We start from the raw sequence: 17,500 nt of genomic DNA, 5'->3' as shown, positions 1-17,500 counted from the left end.
ACGTCGTGGTTACACTTATATATGTATATTTTTGCACACGAAGATTATGCACATTTACGGAATTTATGCATGCAATGTCATAATTTAAACAAAAAAATTAACACTTTTCAAGTGTTCTTATCGGCTAAAATATAATCAGTTGCACAGGTCCGAACACACTATATATAAATTTTTAAGTATGTCGACAAGTTTATATAGAAGTTTGGTAAAAATCATTCCTTATACGGCACACGCCTATATCTATCTATTTATCTATATATCTATTTATTTATCTATCAATCTATCTATCTGCATCTCTTTATCTCTATCTTTTACTCTCACTCCCAATCTCTCCCTCTCTATATGTGAGTGTATATATATATATATATATATATATATATATATATATATATATATATATATATATATATATATATATATATACTAGCAGTTCAGGCCGGCTTTGCTCGAGCTCTATGTACTGTTAATAACTTTATGTGCATATATATATATATATATATATATATATATATATATACATATATATATGCACATAAAGTTATATAATGCATATATATACATATATATGCACATAAAGTTATATAATGCATATATATATATATATGAACATAAAGTTATATAATGCATATATATATATATATATATATATATATATATATATATATATATATATATATATAATGGCCAATGTCCAGGCAGGTAACTCACGTCTAAAATTTAAGGCCCTTTGTGCCCAAGAGTGTCAACAGAGTTTGCTTGAGTCTGTAAAGGTCAAGTCTATCAACTTTGACCACTTGTAAGCCAAATTTTCACCATAAACAGATTAAAAAAAGCTTGCTGCATGCCTTAATACCCTTTATGTAAAATTTCAAATGTTTAGAGCCAAAAATTGGCTGAATAGTTTGCTAGAGACCGTAAAGATATTCTCTTTTCTCACTTTGACCCCTTGGCATATTTTGGCCAAAGCACGGATAAAAATTTTGCTCTATATCTGAATACACTTTATTTAAAATTTAAAATATTTAGACCAAAAATTGGATGAGTAATTTGGTATAGACGTAATTTTTTTTGTTTTAATTTGCCTCAAATTTTAACCCCTTAACATTTATTGCTTTGGGCTCAAATCAAATTTAAAAGCTTGATGCGTGTCCAAGTAACCTACGTCTAAAATTTCAAGTGTGTACACCCCAAATAGGCAGAGGTTTCAAAGGTTAAATCGTTGAACTTTGACCCCTTGACAGCCAAATTTCTGGCCGAAAACAAATTAAAAAGATTTTCACAAATCACAATATCCCTAATATAAAAACTTGAGTCTGTACACCGAAAATTGAAAGAGTTATTTGATAGATCAATGTACACAGACAAAACGATTTTCACACACACACACACACATACATACATACATATACATATATATATGTATATATATATATATATATATACTGTTTACACCTTTATTTGCTTATATATATATATATATATATATATATATATATATATATATATATATATATATATATATATATATATGATGGAGAAGAGTGTTCTTGTAGATATTAAATGTTTTAGCCATCCTCGTCAGGGGCGAAGAATGCGAATTTGATTTTTTTTCTTTAAGAAAAATGGGTGGGAAACTAAAATTTATGTAAAAATGAGAATTCCTCGTCAGAAAATCATCTACAAAGTGGCGGATGACCTATGTCCCCTACAGGGACTGAAGGCTGTCAATATATTGATAAAGCTTACAGAACGAGAACAATCTACTTCGGTGGATTAGAGAAAGGATTTAATTGATATTCTGTTTAGTTTCCCGCGTTTAAAAACGTTTATTATACAAAGTTTGGAGGGCCAAAACCCAGTAATACCCGCAATAACTCTATTAATCAATCAGTTTAGTTGAACTGGTCCGAACATGAAAGATTTTTTGCGAACTTGTTATAAATATTGACTAGCGAGTGGAACGCCCGGCATTGACGTATCCTAAAATGCGCTTTAATGTGATATTTTAATTTTTCCAGATTTCATATATATTATTATAAACTCGTGATTTCAAAACTAAAAAAATGTGTATTTCGATTCTATTAGCTAGAATCGAAACCGAAAACAAAACAGTAGCATTGAAAGTTGGTGAGGTTACCACTGAACTAACGTGAAACGCATGTGAATTGATTGTACATTCAAATAAAAAATAAAATCAGATACATGTAGAAAATTTATATCGATTTTTTTTTTAATTCTGACCCAATTTTGACTTCTTGAAAACTGTTTTAATCGGTTAAAAAAATATAAAAGAACGGATACATAAAATGGTTAACTATTTAAGGTCTCTAGCGCTGTTCTACGAAAGAAGATCGAAATATGGAGACAGAAAAACAGACAGCCAGATATATAGCCTTTTTTATATTATATGAGTATGTGGTCTGGCATCTGAAAAATAAATACAACTTCTCTTATATTTTGTCGTACTTTTTATTGACAAACAGATGATGCAGTTGTTACGTCAGATTTAATTCATGATTTTTATGTTCAAATTATTTTCTATGAATTTTTATATCAACTTTATGTATAGAATTTATAATTCTACATGTATTTTAAGTTTTATTTAATAAAAAAATAATGTAGATGCAAAGACTAGCCGTGCGTATCCCTCGTTGCCATTCTTTTTTTTTTTCTCTTTTTTTTACTTTCATTTTTGTAAACCTTTCTGTTTACTTCGCCATTTTCATGATTTTTTTTTATTTCAATATGATTTTCGGACTATTTTTTAAATTATTTCATACTTCTTTTTATATTAAATTGTTACACAAAAGATGAGTTTTACGAAAAACATTTCTTAGATGACGTGTCACTATTTCCCATTTATAAAGTATTGTTTAATATGTGATAATCTGTCGTAAATACTTTTACGTTTATTGAAAATATGAACAAAATATCAACAGGTATAAATTGTTTATATGAAACACCTAATGGATTCTGGTAAATATAATTTTATGATTAATGTATTATTTTTAATATTTTTGTAAATATATTCGCTTTAGTACAGTAGACTGTCGCTAATTTTCACTTACCTAAATGCTAGATAAATAGTTTATGCTCATAATATAATAATGTATTGTATCTTAACACAGTAAGGATGAATTATTTTATTAATATAAATGCTCAGTGTAAATGACAGTTCCATGCGTTTTTATATATTTTATGAATATGTGTCCACTCCGCATGAGTTTTAGATAATTCATCTAAAAAAAACTATGGGTCGTTCTTTATTAATTACTATTGTTGTCACAAAGTTTTATAAAACTCAAACAAGCAGTGAAGAAGCAAAGCACACTTTAGTTTATGCATTTTATGAATTATATACGAACACTACAATTGAACGTTCATCATCCGATATCTAATATTTCACTCAGATTAGTTATGGATAGAACAAACCTCATAAAAAAAAATGTTCTCTATAAGTTAATTTATTATCATGCCTTTTAAGGGAAACATTGTCAATGGCGTATATTAATTTCTGTAGAAATCCGCAACACACATTTTCCAACGCTATATGAAATTTCCAAAACGATCATAGTTATCTCCCTTTAACCAACAATAACATTCAAATCGAACCGCAAAATAACGCAACCATTTTCTAGTTGTTTAATTTAAATTTATAAATATTTATTACTTATAATTAAACACACACACACACACACACACATTTGAAAAATATTTCTGTAATAACAAAACATTCAGAATGTACAATGAACTTCTTCTACACACATATATTAGCAATGGGAAAGGAGATAAAATTTCAATCTAAATATTATCGATGGACAGTGGAAAATTAAATAAAACAAAGAAATGCCTTCGTTTCAGATGTAAACATGCATATAACCATTTTAATTATAAAGGGATATTGTTGCGCTATCAAATAAAAAATTGTTACCGAAAACAATGTTCATTTCATTTAAAATATCGAATGTATAAAGTTAAATTATCGTGCAGTCGTGCGTGCACAACCCCCATGAAAATAAGAGAACCCCTATTTTTATTCTACAAAATTATGTAGCAAAGTAAACTAAATGTACGTGCAATTAAATGAATACTTTGCACGCAAACACAAACACACAAACACACACACACACATATATATATATATATATATATATATATATATATATATGTGTGTGTGTGTGTGTGTTTGTGTGTATACACAGTGTATGTACGTGTGTGTACACACATATTACCGTGCACGACAAAAGCAACTGCTTCGTAAGTATTTCACTCTCTCTCTCTCTCTCTCTCTCTCTCTCTATATATATATATATATATATATATATATATATATATATATATATATATATATATATACCTATTTACTATGCCTCCCCACGGGACAGAGTTAGACACCAGGGTCGTTTTTTAACGTGGAGAAAAGGTACAAAAATAAAAATTGTCTCAGTCGTGAAGGATTTCTCCTCCACCAAAAGAGAACAAGAAATGGAAGTGCAGCATCTGAAGAACAGATGGTGTTTATTTGCTCCCCCACTGAGCAAATTAGGCACAAGGCCGTTTTTAATGTGAGGTAAAAACCAGCTCCCCTAAAAGGGGTCACTCTGGTTACCAAAAATAATAATTGTCCCAGTATAGAGGGTTTCCCCTCCATTGACTGGTACAAATTATCTTAAGTGCAGCATCTGCCGGAACAGATACTACACTTTGATCTTGTCCCAATTGTTTTTAAATATAATTGCTTTCTTAATATAATTATCCAGTATATATGGATGTATGTGTGTGTGTGCGTGTGGGTGTGCCTATCAGTAAATATATAATAAAATAAAATAAAAATAAAAATAAATGTAACAGTTACATTTCCATTAGAACATCTCTGAATTTATTCAAAGCGGTAGGGTGAATGTAGTACAGATATCTAATATTTGGTATGCTTTTTTCTAACATTCGTCACCAATTGAAATAGTTGGCCCAAGGAGCTAAAAAAGGAACGTCTTTTATTCATGCATCTTTGGGTTGGCTGTATATATATATATATATATATATATATATATATATATATATATATATATATATATATATATATATATATATATATATATATATATATATATATATATATATATATATAAACGTACATACATATATACTCATATATATATATATATATATATATATATATATATATATATTGATCGTTTTATATATATATATATATATATCTACATATATATATATATATATATATATTTTTTTTTTACTATAATAATTATTTAATACCTACAGACGCTAGTGTTTCATCCATTCGGGTATCTTCAGTGCAGGGTGTCACGATTAACACCAGTCGATAAATTCAAACCTGGTAACAGAAACCATCTCTGGTTTCATAAGCAAGGACCTAATGAATTCGATTCCCGCAAGAAATATTATGGAAATTTAAACTTTTATTTATTAAATGATTTTTAACGTCTGTCAGAGTGATTTAATCATTGTAAGATTATCTGCACATATGTACATATATATATATATATATATATACACATGTAAACATCCACTCCCATACAGAGATAGATAGATAGAGAGAGAGAGACACACAGACACAGACACACAGACACAGACACACACAGACGCAGATACACCCCCATATATATATATGTATGTATATATATATATATATATATATATATGTATGTATATATATATATATATATATATATATATATATATATATATATATATATATATATAACAAGTATGGTAGAAAATAAATTTATTGCGGTTTTTAATGTTTAATTTCAAACAAAAATATATCGGCTTGAAGAAAAAATTATTTATCGCAATAAGAACCATCAGAATCAACACATTTTTTTTCAACAGAAGACAAGTCTATTTATGCCAGTAACATAAAAATATTGCGTTCCGGTGGCGATAAAGTCGCTGAAAGTGTTTTTGATATTGCTTAGGTTTTTGAAGCACTTCCGACGCAGAATGTTGTCGAGATGTTTGAAAAAACGTGGTAATCGGTAGGTGAGAGTTCTGGAGAATATGGCGGATGTGGCAAATTCTCGTTGCTCAATCCGTTTAACTTCTATAGTGTCGATTTAGCAACCTTCGGTTGGGCATTGTCGTTCAGGAAATTGGACCTTTTCTGTTGACTAATGCTCGGTGATGTTGTCAAAGTTTTTTCATGCATTCCATGCATCTGTTGACATACTTCTCCACTGTAATGATTTCGCCTTTTTTTTAAACACTGTACTGCATGAGACCGATCACAGACTACCATTTTGGTGAAACTCTGGAAGTCTGGTGGAGGTTCGTCGTAACCATTGAGCTGATCGTCGCCGGTTATCTTAAAGAACCTACATTTCATCGCAAGTCACAACCAAATTGAGGAACGGGTCGTTCTTGTTACGTAAAAGACAGAAAAGATGACACTTCATAACGGCACTTCTTCTGGTTTCCGTTCAATTCTTGAAGCAGCCATTTATCAAGTTTCTTTTTTGTCTTTCTGGTCTCTATAAAGTGGTTAGATATTGTCGTATACGTAATTTCAAATTCAGAAGCAATTTCCCGAATAGTTTTGAACGAATCGGATTCGACTAAGGTTCTTAATTAACATTCAATGCCCGATCAAAACGCTCATCATCTTAAAGACTCTCGGCACGTCCAGGAAATTTCTTAAACAATCATCGTGTTGTGCGTCCAGTAGCAGTCTCTGTGCCGAACGCGTCATTGATATCGCAAGCTGTTGCATCTGTTTGTGGTGCAGATTTAATGGAAATATTAATTTCTGCGAATTTGCTTTTTTTGATCATTTTATATTGAACGTTCTTAAAAGAGAAAATAATTGTTTTAAAACGATTGTAATTTAAACGATTTGAAAGTGCGAAACATCTCTCTTAAATAATATCAAACGTAAAGGCATTATAAAAAAAACTTGTTTGAAAATATATTATTAAAATCAAAATTAAAATACCTCAAGTATGTTCTGATTCGTAGCGCAAAATCATTCATTTAATTATTATATTTATCAATGAATCTATGCTGCCTTCACTCGTCAGAAGAAATAGCAACTATCAATCAATTAAGAGAAAAGAAAATGTATTTTAGCATGATTACAAAATCCGAAATGTTGAAGAGATGCTTTTTCGGATTTTTTTTTTCATTTTATATTCACCGTTCTTAAAAAAGGTCACGATTGTTTTAAAACGATTGTAATTTAAACCATTTGAGAGATCGAAACCGATTTATAAATTGATATTAAAAGTAAAGGTATTATAGCGAAAACTTTTTGAAGATATATTATTTGAAATCAAAATTAAAGCAAATGACGAAAGTCTATATTCCAAATTTCCAAATATTCCAAATATGTTGACCATCTTACAATTTATTTCCATAATTACGTCGGGATTCATATTTCTTAACAGAAACTGTTTATTAGCGTAAACTCATTTAAGTGTTATATTAATCAATGAATCTATTCTGACTTGCCTCCTCAGAGGAAATAGCAACTACAATCAATTAAGGGCGGAGTAGATTCATTGGTGGATGTAATAATTTAATGAATGATTTTGCGCTACGAAACAGATTTTGTAAAGAAATGTGAATGTCGATGTAATTAGAGGAATAAATTATTAGATGGTCAACATCCTGAAATTTTCAATACACACTTTTGTCATTTCTTTATTATATGCTCTGTGGTTACGTTAAGTTTAAGAAATAAAGGATCGGTATAAATAAAAGGTGAAATATAATTGACAGCATATTTTAAAATGCGTGGCAGTATTAATATATTTTTAAAAACACATTTTATTGTACTTGTATTTTGTTGCTTACAGATACATAAGAATCAACTGCTAACAAGGATTTCTTCCAAACAGTTTTGAAGGAAAAAAAGAAATCTGCAGGTAAGATTTCCAAAACATAGTTTTATTTTGTATGTTGAGGATTCTAATTTGAAAACGCGAGTACACTTTCAATCTGTAGCCTACTTGTTTGAAATAATATATGGTTGCTCTGGCGACATAGCAGCATTTGTTACAGAGAGAAGAAAACTTCTTATAACGTGAATTATGCTGCATTCGAATTTTTACATATACACAATACATGTAGCACAACATATGAGTGAAAATAATGTTTTTTGTTGTTTAAATTCTAGTATCTTCCTTTTTAGAGTTTAATATTAATAGTATTCGGTAAAATAATTTTCTGGTTAAACATGGTGTTGAACATTTTTCTGTTGAGGCAGAAATCTTTTTCAATAAAAATATTATTATATGTGCAATGGAGGTAAAAATCATCACAAAGTATTAATATAAAACAATGTTGTTCATGATATGTAATTAGTTGTGAACATTTTATTCATTGAGGAATTTTGAGAGAAACAAATAAATGAGTGTCATTGTCTCCTGCAAAAATCGCGTAGATTTATCAAATGGTAAAAGGTAAAAGTTAATTGCTGTTTTCTTGAGGGTAAACTGGGTCAGTCTGTATAAACACTTATGAGCTTATGGCTTGGTATCATTTGTCCACTTTCACTGTTACGTTTGACTGCATTCCGACAAAACCAGACTCAGAAAGTTGTTGCAAGCAGAGTCGATCCTTAATCAACGGGACACCTTTCACATGAGATAAGTTCAAGCAAACCTCATTCTATATATGTTACATTTACTGTGCGTATATCGTCATTTATTACTCGAGCAAGTAAATAAAAATCAATTAGTTTACACGACTGTTACATCAACTAAAATCAAATATATGATGTAAATAAGGAAAGAGAGAGGCCATTTTTATTTGTAATGTCAATAGGGAATGTTTTTTTTAAAGGAGTAAGGTCTTTACTATTAAAATAGATGTTGCAGCTGACAATACTCTTTTGATTGCTAGTTTCTTTTGTTACTCGGTATGAAAATATTATGATATAATTTTACTTAATTTTTTAAACAGAACAGTGCAAAGAAAGATAGGTAGAATTTGCATATAATTGGATTATTTCACACCTGTCTTAGTAATTTCGAAAATAGGTATTTATGCCCAAGGCAATATATATTTACATATCTGTTCATTTAGGTTGTTTTTATTTTCCAGTATATATATATATATATATATATATATATATATATATATATATATATATATATATATATATATGTATATGTATATATATATATATATATATATGTTTAAAAAAATGTGTGTGTGTGTGTGTGTGTCTATGAAAACAATCTTCTTTTCCTGGTTTTGATTCTCATGTATATATCCATTGATATCTTATATGTTTTTATGGAGAGGAATGTGGTTCTCGGTTGTTTAGTTGTGTCTGTGTCAGATATATAGTCGAGAGTCAAAACAATGAAAAGAATATTCTGTTGTCATAGCCCTAATTATTATATATAACCGTCGATAATGTTACATCTAAACACGTGAGTATCGTTTAAAATTTAATTAACACTAGGATCCACAAACCTTTATCTGATGACCACATGTATTAGATGACCCAACAGATTTAATAAGGAGGAAATTATAACGCAGACAGTGGGAGGAAATGAATTATCTTAATTGGTTGGGATAAATAAACAAACAGTGGCGTGAGTGAAAATATGATCGAAAAAGCTCAAAAGAATTCGTGCAAAAACGTGTGACTATAATTTTTAAAAAAAGATCTATATGTTTATTTTAAAATAATTAACTTCCCAAACTTTTTTTGTGTATTGTTGATCAACGTTTTTATTTATCTGTCATAACGTCAAGTAAATACATTGATGTAAATACGTGACCATTAACAAAAGTTACATTAATTTAAAAAAAAACAAATAGAATTAATAGTATATATGTACGAGATATACTGACACGTGAATGAGAGATAGTAAAGTCGTAAACCGACTAAAATTTGCATATTGGTTTGTATTAGTCAAGGGTTAACGATATCTTTTCTAAATGTAGAATGGTAACATAACGAAAAACCGAACGGAAATGCATGTATCCAATCTAACATTATTCTAAGGATAATATTCTTGAAATATAATACCCAATCGTTTTCATACGTGATGACAAAAAAAAAAACGGATGCTAAAATAGAAGATGCCTTTTATCTTTGACTGAAGGAGGAGCTTGGGTACACCATAAAAAGTAACAAAAACTATAACAAGATGTATATGGTGTACGTTAGTGCGTCATTATAATTAGATGATAAAATCCATTTTGAGTAGATTGGACTTACGTCGACAGTTATGAAGTGGATGATGCCAGCATCCTTTTAGTTTATGGCAATTTCATTTGTTTTAGCTTAATCTCGTTACCATTCATTTTCTGTGACCTTTGAGCTATTTCAAGAGTATTTTTCACTAACGTTATATTTCATTCTGAGTTGTTTTGAGATCTACTCAAAAATATCCTCGCACTCATCTCTCTCTCATATATATATATATATATATATATATATATATATATATATATATATGTATGTATGCATGTGTGTGTGTGTCTGCGTGAGTAACGTTTTAAGGTACAACGTTTTAAATGTTTCTGATCCATTAGTGGAAGGTACTAAAATACCTGTTCGTAAAAAATAATCTATATTTATAGAGTTTACATTTAATATTCACTCGACCGTTCTGAACGATTCCACAGGACAGTGCATCATTGTTTATATTCAATAATGAATGGGCTCTGCATAGCTGGCACAGAGCGAAAAATGAGCTCGTAGTACAAATACCTTATCTCATTATATATACATGGTGCGTCAACGATTTAAGAATATCTACATTTTTATGGGTAATAGATACACAAACAATAACAACAACGCATCTGTAATTAAATAGAATGAAAATAGAATATAAGCAACACTCTTATTTAATAATTTCATTCAATTAAATCTCGTTCTGCTTCAATAACATTTTCTATTCGAGACCTAAACCTTTGGAAGGCGCGTAAATAGGATGGCCCTCGTAGATATCTTCCATTACTCTATGGATTTATTCAGGGAATTTTGGTGTTGTGATTATATCTATTAACAGCTACGACGCCTCGCACGTAATAATTCAACAAATTAAGTTTTGGAGAGTTTGAAAACCACAATTTAGGTGTAATGTGATCATGAAAACATTTCACTAACCCTTATTGAGTAGTTTTAGCCTTATGTGATTGTGCAGAGTCTTGTTGATAAATGTAGGGCTTTCCATTTCTTTCTTTATCGATGCGTGGCTTAACAACAATACCCATGACATCAATGTAAGCAGCAGAATTGATACATAGTTCTTGCGGAAAGATATTTTGTGGCATCACGTGTCTTTTATTGCTAACAACCACCGAATGCATAACAGTTGCAGGACATTTTGTGCGCACGACTTCTCTTTACCTTTTTGTCCGGATCAAAGTTCTTTTCGTCTGAAAAAAAACCCCCAAGCATGTCTTGTTAAGACGCATGTGTCAGTTTGTTTAAAAGTCCGTAGGATCTTACAAAACCATTTTCTTTGGTGGTCTCAGACATAAACTAGAATTTCTTCATAACATAGGAGTTTTATCGAAGATTTTTGCAATTGATCTCATTGACTTCTTGAGGCACTCGTCAATATTATTCTGAATAATTGAATAAACTCGTGTGATCTAATGCTGGCATAGTGTTGCTGATGTTTTTCGTTTAGCAACATGAGAAATGTTGCCATCATTGTTTTCATACACTTTAGAATGTCTAAAAACAAAGTATCGGGCAACTTCAAGAAATTGTGCAACCGTTCTAAAAGCATACATGACTAGCTTAACAGTGTATATATATATATATATATATATATATATATATATATGTGTGTGTGTGTGTGTGTGTGTATATATGTATATATGTGTTATATATACATATATATATGTATATATAACCGTATCATCGTTTAAAACAAAAAAAAATATCTACACACCCATCATTATATTTGTTTTCAAAATGTGAACACCAGATAGGACAAAGCTCTAAGCCTAAAAGGAAGTTCTCAAGCAAACACCACCGACATACAAATAGCCATAGAGCCTGTACATACAGAATAAACTTGACCAGGTATAGCATACTGCAACGGACTAATTTAAGGTGCAGAACTTTATTAATTTCTGAGTACGGAACGAAGGTAAACAGACACAGGTAGCAACAAAATAGACCAGGTGAAAACTGGAGTGACAAAGATAGACATGACTACGAGAAGAAAGAGAGAGAGAGAGAGTAGGTTGGTTGGACTAATAACATATTTGTTTTGTTTTGTTTTGTTTTTATTTTTACTTGGATCGGTCTTAACTTATCGACGCCAGGAGGCTACTCGAAATAAAGGTTACGTGTTAGGAAGATGGCTGAACAACGAAATCAGCAGGGTGAAACTTGGTCAGGGCTAGATTATTTAAATAAACAACTCAATAAAAAAATAGTTACCTTAGATTTGAAGATGACCATGTTATAGTCCGCTGGGAATACAAAACTCTGTATTACGTTTCACAATAGGATAGCTCTACAAAATAAGCTCACCTCATGGACAGTTCATTTAGATTAGCATACAGTTACAAGGCTGTAATGCTTATATTTATGCACATAATCGCTATTATTACTATTAATATATAGATATATTTGATAAAAAGTTGTTTCTATTAAAGTCTTTTAATGGCATATGTGGAGTAACCTGCTTATTTTCAAGCATCATACATTTCTGCTGGTTGATTATTACTACATTCGTATGCGATAGTTTTTCATTTGGAAAACCCCTGTTTGGTATTTCTCAACCATGTCATGGCGTTTTAATGAAATTCGGAACACGTCAGCATTTGCCTTTCCATCCTCAGTATCGAGCTTCCATCACGCTTAGTCATTCGATTGGCTACAGATTATCCAAAACTCGCGAAATTATATAAGCAGTAACCTGGATTGCAACATTGAGATAAAGGATGTAAATAAATATCTTAAATACGAGGGCTTTTTATTGCCTAACCATGATATCAATCATGTGGGATTACTGGGGTCGAGGCTAATTTTTCCCGGATTTTTTTTTCTTTTTTTACTATTTCATATCATGCTTCGCAACGCATTTTGCAACTAGATGAAACATTTACTGACGCATTATGGCCTAGCTTTCCATTTCCTATATTCAAATCTATTTGACGAAAAAATGTAATTTTTTATTTTATCTAATATCGTTACAAGACAAGTCCAATTCATTTTTGAACGGCATATTATGAAAGCAGATTTTAATCTCATTACCGAGATAAAAAAAAAAACAAAAACAAGACACACTTCTACCAATCCATATCTCTATAATTTTTTATTTCAATGTCATTAACATTACATTCTTTTGATTCTACAATATATCTAACAGTCCCGAGTAAACAATTCTTAATAAGTCATTGTAATTCAGAGAATATCGCTTAATTGGTGCCTAATGTGTATGGATCAAATTTAATTTTAATATGAAAGTGCTAATATTTTTCCGAGAAATATGTAAATTATTTAAGAGAATCTAGAATATATTGACACTATATATTATTTATTGTTAATTCACCCTAAACAAAGGAAGCTGCGAAATTTAGATAAGAACCTACTTATAGTGACCAAATTTACGGTGATGATTTTAGTGCTGAGACGAGATGTCTGCTCTCATTACAATTGAAATGTTGTATATCAGTACAGGCAAGGAAGCAGGGACATGGGAGGGAATTTCAAAGTCTAGCAAATCTAAACTATGAAGTACAAAGTATTTGAGTAGAATGCTTTTTTTTAACATCTAGGGATCTGTACAGTTTAAAGGTAGGATTTATTTGTTTGTCGAGTCATTCAGAGATATTACGGCGACAGGATAGAAGTGGGTTGAGTTCGTCCGAGTAAATTCCATTTAAATACTTGTAACACAGGCACAAAATTGCAACATTTAGACGGTAGAACACAGGTTTGATTTTCGTCTACAATGCAAGACCTATTAGAGTGGCGACTCGTTTTACCAGTATCTACAAATGAGAGACTAGTAGCACGTGTACCAGCCCAGATCTGGCAACAATACGGTATGCATTAGTGGATATTAATCTTGTAAAGGTGCAATATACTATCAAGTATTAGTAACTTTCTAGCAGATTAGTGAGAGCCCACATTCATCGCAGCAGCCTTGTCTTTGTTCAATTAATGTGGTCTGCGAATATTAGCAGAGGCGTTTGAACGAAGAGCTTTCAGATAGTGTATCGTTAGCGATGGCAACCAGTGGTTGAGAAGATTTCTTGTAATTATTACAGAAAAGACGCTAAGTGTTAGCAGTATTGAATGTTACCGTCCATTTTTTTCCACATTTCGCCACAGACAAAGACGCTTCAAGTTTTTATCCATGCCCTTAAATATACACTCATTTATTCCCCCATAGTTCATGTTACAGAGCGTTTCGTTATCAGCAAATACATCCATCTCGGAGACAATTTTGCCAGTGAGGTTTACAAGTTTACTAGGGAGAAAATAAAGTATCGCCCGCCTTCCCAGTCATATACATCAAAAATTAAATCTTGCAGAATTGAGGGACTTTGTTGATCATTGGCTGAACTGAAACGTCATCTGCGACTCATACACAAAATTAAAAAGTTAAAGTTGTAAAAACCTCATACGTCGAAATAGAGGGAAGAGCCCATGATTTAGGTCATCTGCTACAGAGTCCATTATTTTGGTTATCTACTAGAGTCAATGATTTGGTTTATCTGCTAGAGCGCCCATGATTTTGGTTATCTGCTAGAGAGTCGATGACGTAGCTTATCTGCTAGAGAGTCTATGATTTTGGTTTACTGCTTATATATTAAAATGCATATTCTGCCTGAAACTTCTTTGGAACGCGACGATTAAGTGGGTGCATTTTAATAGTATTCCGCATCGTACTGGACTTTCAGCCTACCTAATTCACTTATAATGCTGATTAATTTCATGATAAATCTATTTGACGAAATATGTACCAAAGGTAAAGATGAACGGGCCCTACAGGTTATATTAAATTCTACTTTCGTTCCAATGTTTAAAAAAATATTACACTTTTGACAAAAAAATGCATGTATACAATTACAATCTTTTCATAATTTATCAGAATATAAATGTTTATTAGGCGACCCTTAATTCTAAATGCTCATTTGGCGTCTCTTGCAATTAATCACAAAAACGATTTTTCTTTTTGAAATATTAATTCTCAAGAGACATACAATCCAAGAAAATGAATTACACTCATTTTACAAACAGCATATTTTTAGACTCTTAATAGATTAAATATACATAATTCTCAAGGAGGCGAATATTGCATTTGTGAGAAAGCCGTCTAAGATAGAAATTGCTTTTTTTAAAAAATAGCATATTATTAAAAACGAGGAAAGTATTAACTTAAAAACGACGGGTGTGTACGTATATATATATATATATATATATATATATATATATATATATATATATATATATATATGTGTGTGTGTGTGTGTGTGTGTGTTTATATGTGCATATATATGTGTGTTTATATATATATATATATATATATACACCAACACATATGTATTTATATATATATATATATATATATATATATATAACAACTTAATTCACTCACATAAAATTAATATACGAAAGTATAGATTTATGCGTAAAGTAAAGTATTTACTTCAAAAGTGCTCAATACGTAGGTAGAGCTAGCTAGTAAGTTATAAAATGTATATGGCGATTAAGCTACACTGAATATTCGGCGTTTCATCCACTCTAGGATTCTTCAGGCTTCAGGCTACAGGCTTCAGGCATAAGCCTGAATAATCCTAGAGTGAATAAAACGCGGAATATTTAGTGTAGCTTAATCGCCATATACATTTTATAACTTACTATATATATATATATATATATATATATATATATATATATATATATATATATATATGTGTGTGTGTGTGTGTGTGTGTGTGTATGTGTGTGTGTTTGTGGTTGTCTTCGTGTGTGTATACGATTCGTCACTGAAATGACGTGGCGTATATATGTACTGTCATTTTTAAATTTTTAAATAACTTTTCGCCAGAATTATGTGAGTAACGGAAATATTAAGAATTATCTACGTAAAAATAAAAACAGTTGACAAAAGACGACCAATTAAATATTGATGTTATCATCTTCAATAATATGTTAGCCCTTAATCAAACGTTCTCTCCACTGTAATTTGAAACGGACACTGGAACTGTAACATATATGTTACAATAAAACCCTATGCCTAAACTACAAGTCAAATAGAAATTGCAACAATGCCAAAAATAATTGAAACTGAATATTGCCGCAGTAATTTCATTTTAAGCAGATGTAAATATAAAGTTTTGCGTTTTGAAATTGATGCATGCCCATTTTAATTGATTGGTTCTGTTTGTGTTTTGCCGTATAGTTTGGGTTAAAAGAGCATGCTTTTTATAACCTGTTAGATGTATTAGGGAAGTTATCCCTTACCCGATTTAAATTAAATAAAGAAAACAAAACTGGCCAAATGTTGTTATAAATTTATTTCACCCCAATGTCGAACTGGTTGAGAGTTGTTGCCAGACTGATAAATCACACACACACACGCGCGCGCACACACACGCACGCGCACATACACACACAACACCATGTTGTTTTTAATAAGTGTGTCAATGACAGTATGTACATTTGAACTCAGAGGAGGATGTGATAGAGATACAGAAATCAGTTCGTGATATCAGTTGTTCGCTCTCGATCTTAATGCTTAATTGATATTATTTTCTTGTTACCCTTTTGTTCTGCTACCCAATGAATTGTCCCACTAAGGATTTCATACATTACTTGCTTTTTCTGTATATATATATATATATATATATATATATATATATATATATATATATATATATATATATATATATAACGCAAAAATGGCCGCAAAATCAAGTTGTTGTTGTTTTTTAAAACGAAATTACATTTATTAAAATCCATTATATCTGAGTAATTTTTTTTCCAGAAAGATAAAACGCTGAATTTTATCATATAGAAAACAGAATAATGTAAAACATTTCTACTATTTTTAATTAAATTTTAAATGTTAAATTTTCCCAAAAAGTTAACAATTGACATTTTTTGTCTTGCACAAAAAAACGGACATAAATAAGTAAAAAAAAAAAAAGTTTTTGAAATAATTAATTTATTTATTTATTGTCTAACTAAGATTTAGGATGATTTTCTAAGAGAATATGCAAAAATATTATAATATAAGTACCTGGATTTCAAATAATTCCACTTATAAAAAGTTATTTCGCGTCGATCTAGAGTCTAGATCGACACTGTTTACGTTTGCGTTTGATAAGAAGCAAACTATGAAGACCAAACAGGCCAAAAAAACTTATTTTTCAGTGACGAAAATTTCAATGTATTATTAAGCTGAGGCTGACCAGTACCAGGTGGGTGACCATTTGTATGAGTTTGGTTTTTTAATGTGTATGTGTGTGGGGGCCAGGCTCCCCAAAATGGGGGTGGGGGCAATTTAAAGCAGAATAA

General features: G+C 30.5%; 1 protein-coding gene across 2 annotated transcripts in view; it reads left to right on the top strand.

Annotated features, from left to right (window-relative positions):
- Positions 1-17,500, top strand: part of LOC145284803 (homeobox protein Hox-C5-like) — a 1,273,673-nt gene that overhangs the window by 229,991 nt on the left and 1,026,182 nt on the right. For both annotated transcript variants that reach the window (XM_080133772.1, XM_080133769.1), the window contains exon 2: positions 7,836-7,904. The gene's annotated coding sequence lies outside the window, so the exon portion shown is untranslated. The remainder of the gene's footprint in view (positions 1-7,835; positions 7,905-17,500) is intronic.

The sequence above is a fragment of the Euprymna scolopes genome, chromosome 9 (genome assembly GCF_053919585.1).
Source record: "Euprymna scolopes isolate OS-2025 chromosome 9, ASM5391958v1, whole genome shotgun sequence".
Lineage (NCBI taxonomy): Eukaryota > Metazoa > Mollusca > Cephalopoda > Sepiida > Sepiolidae > Euprymna > Euprymna scolopes.
Note: the sequence above shows the minus strand (reverse complement) of the source record. Positions and strands in the feature narration are given on the sequence as shown.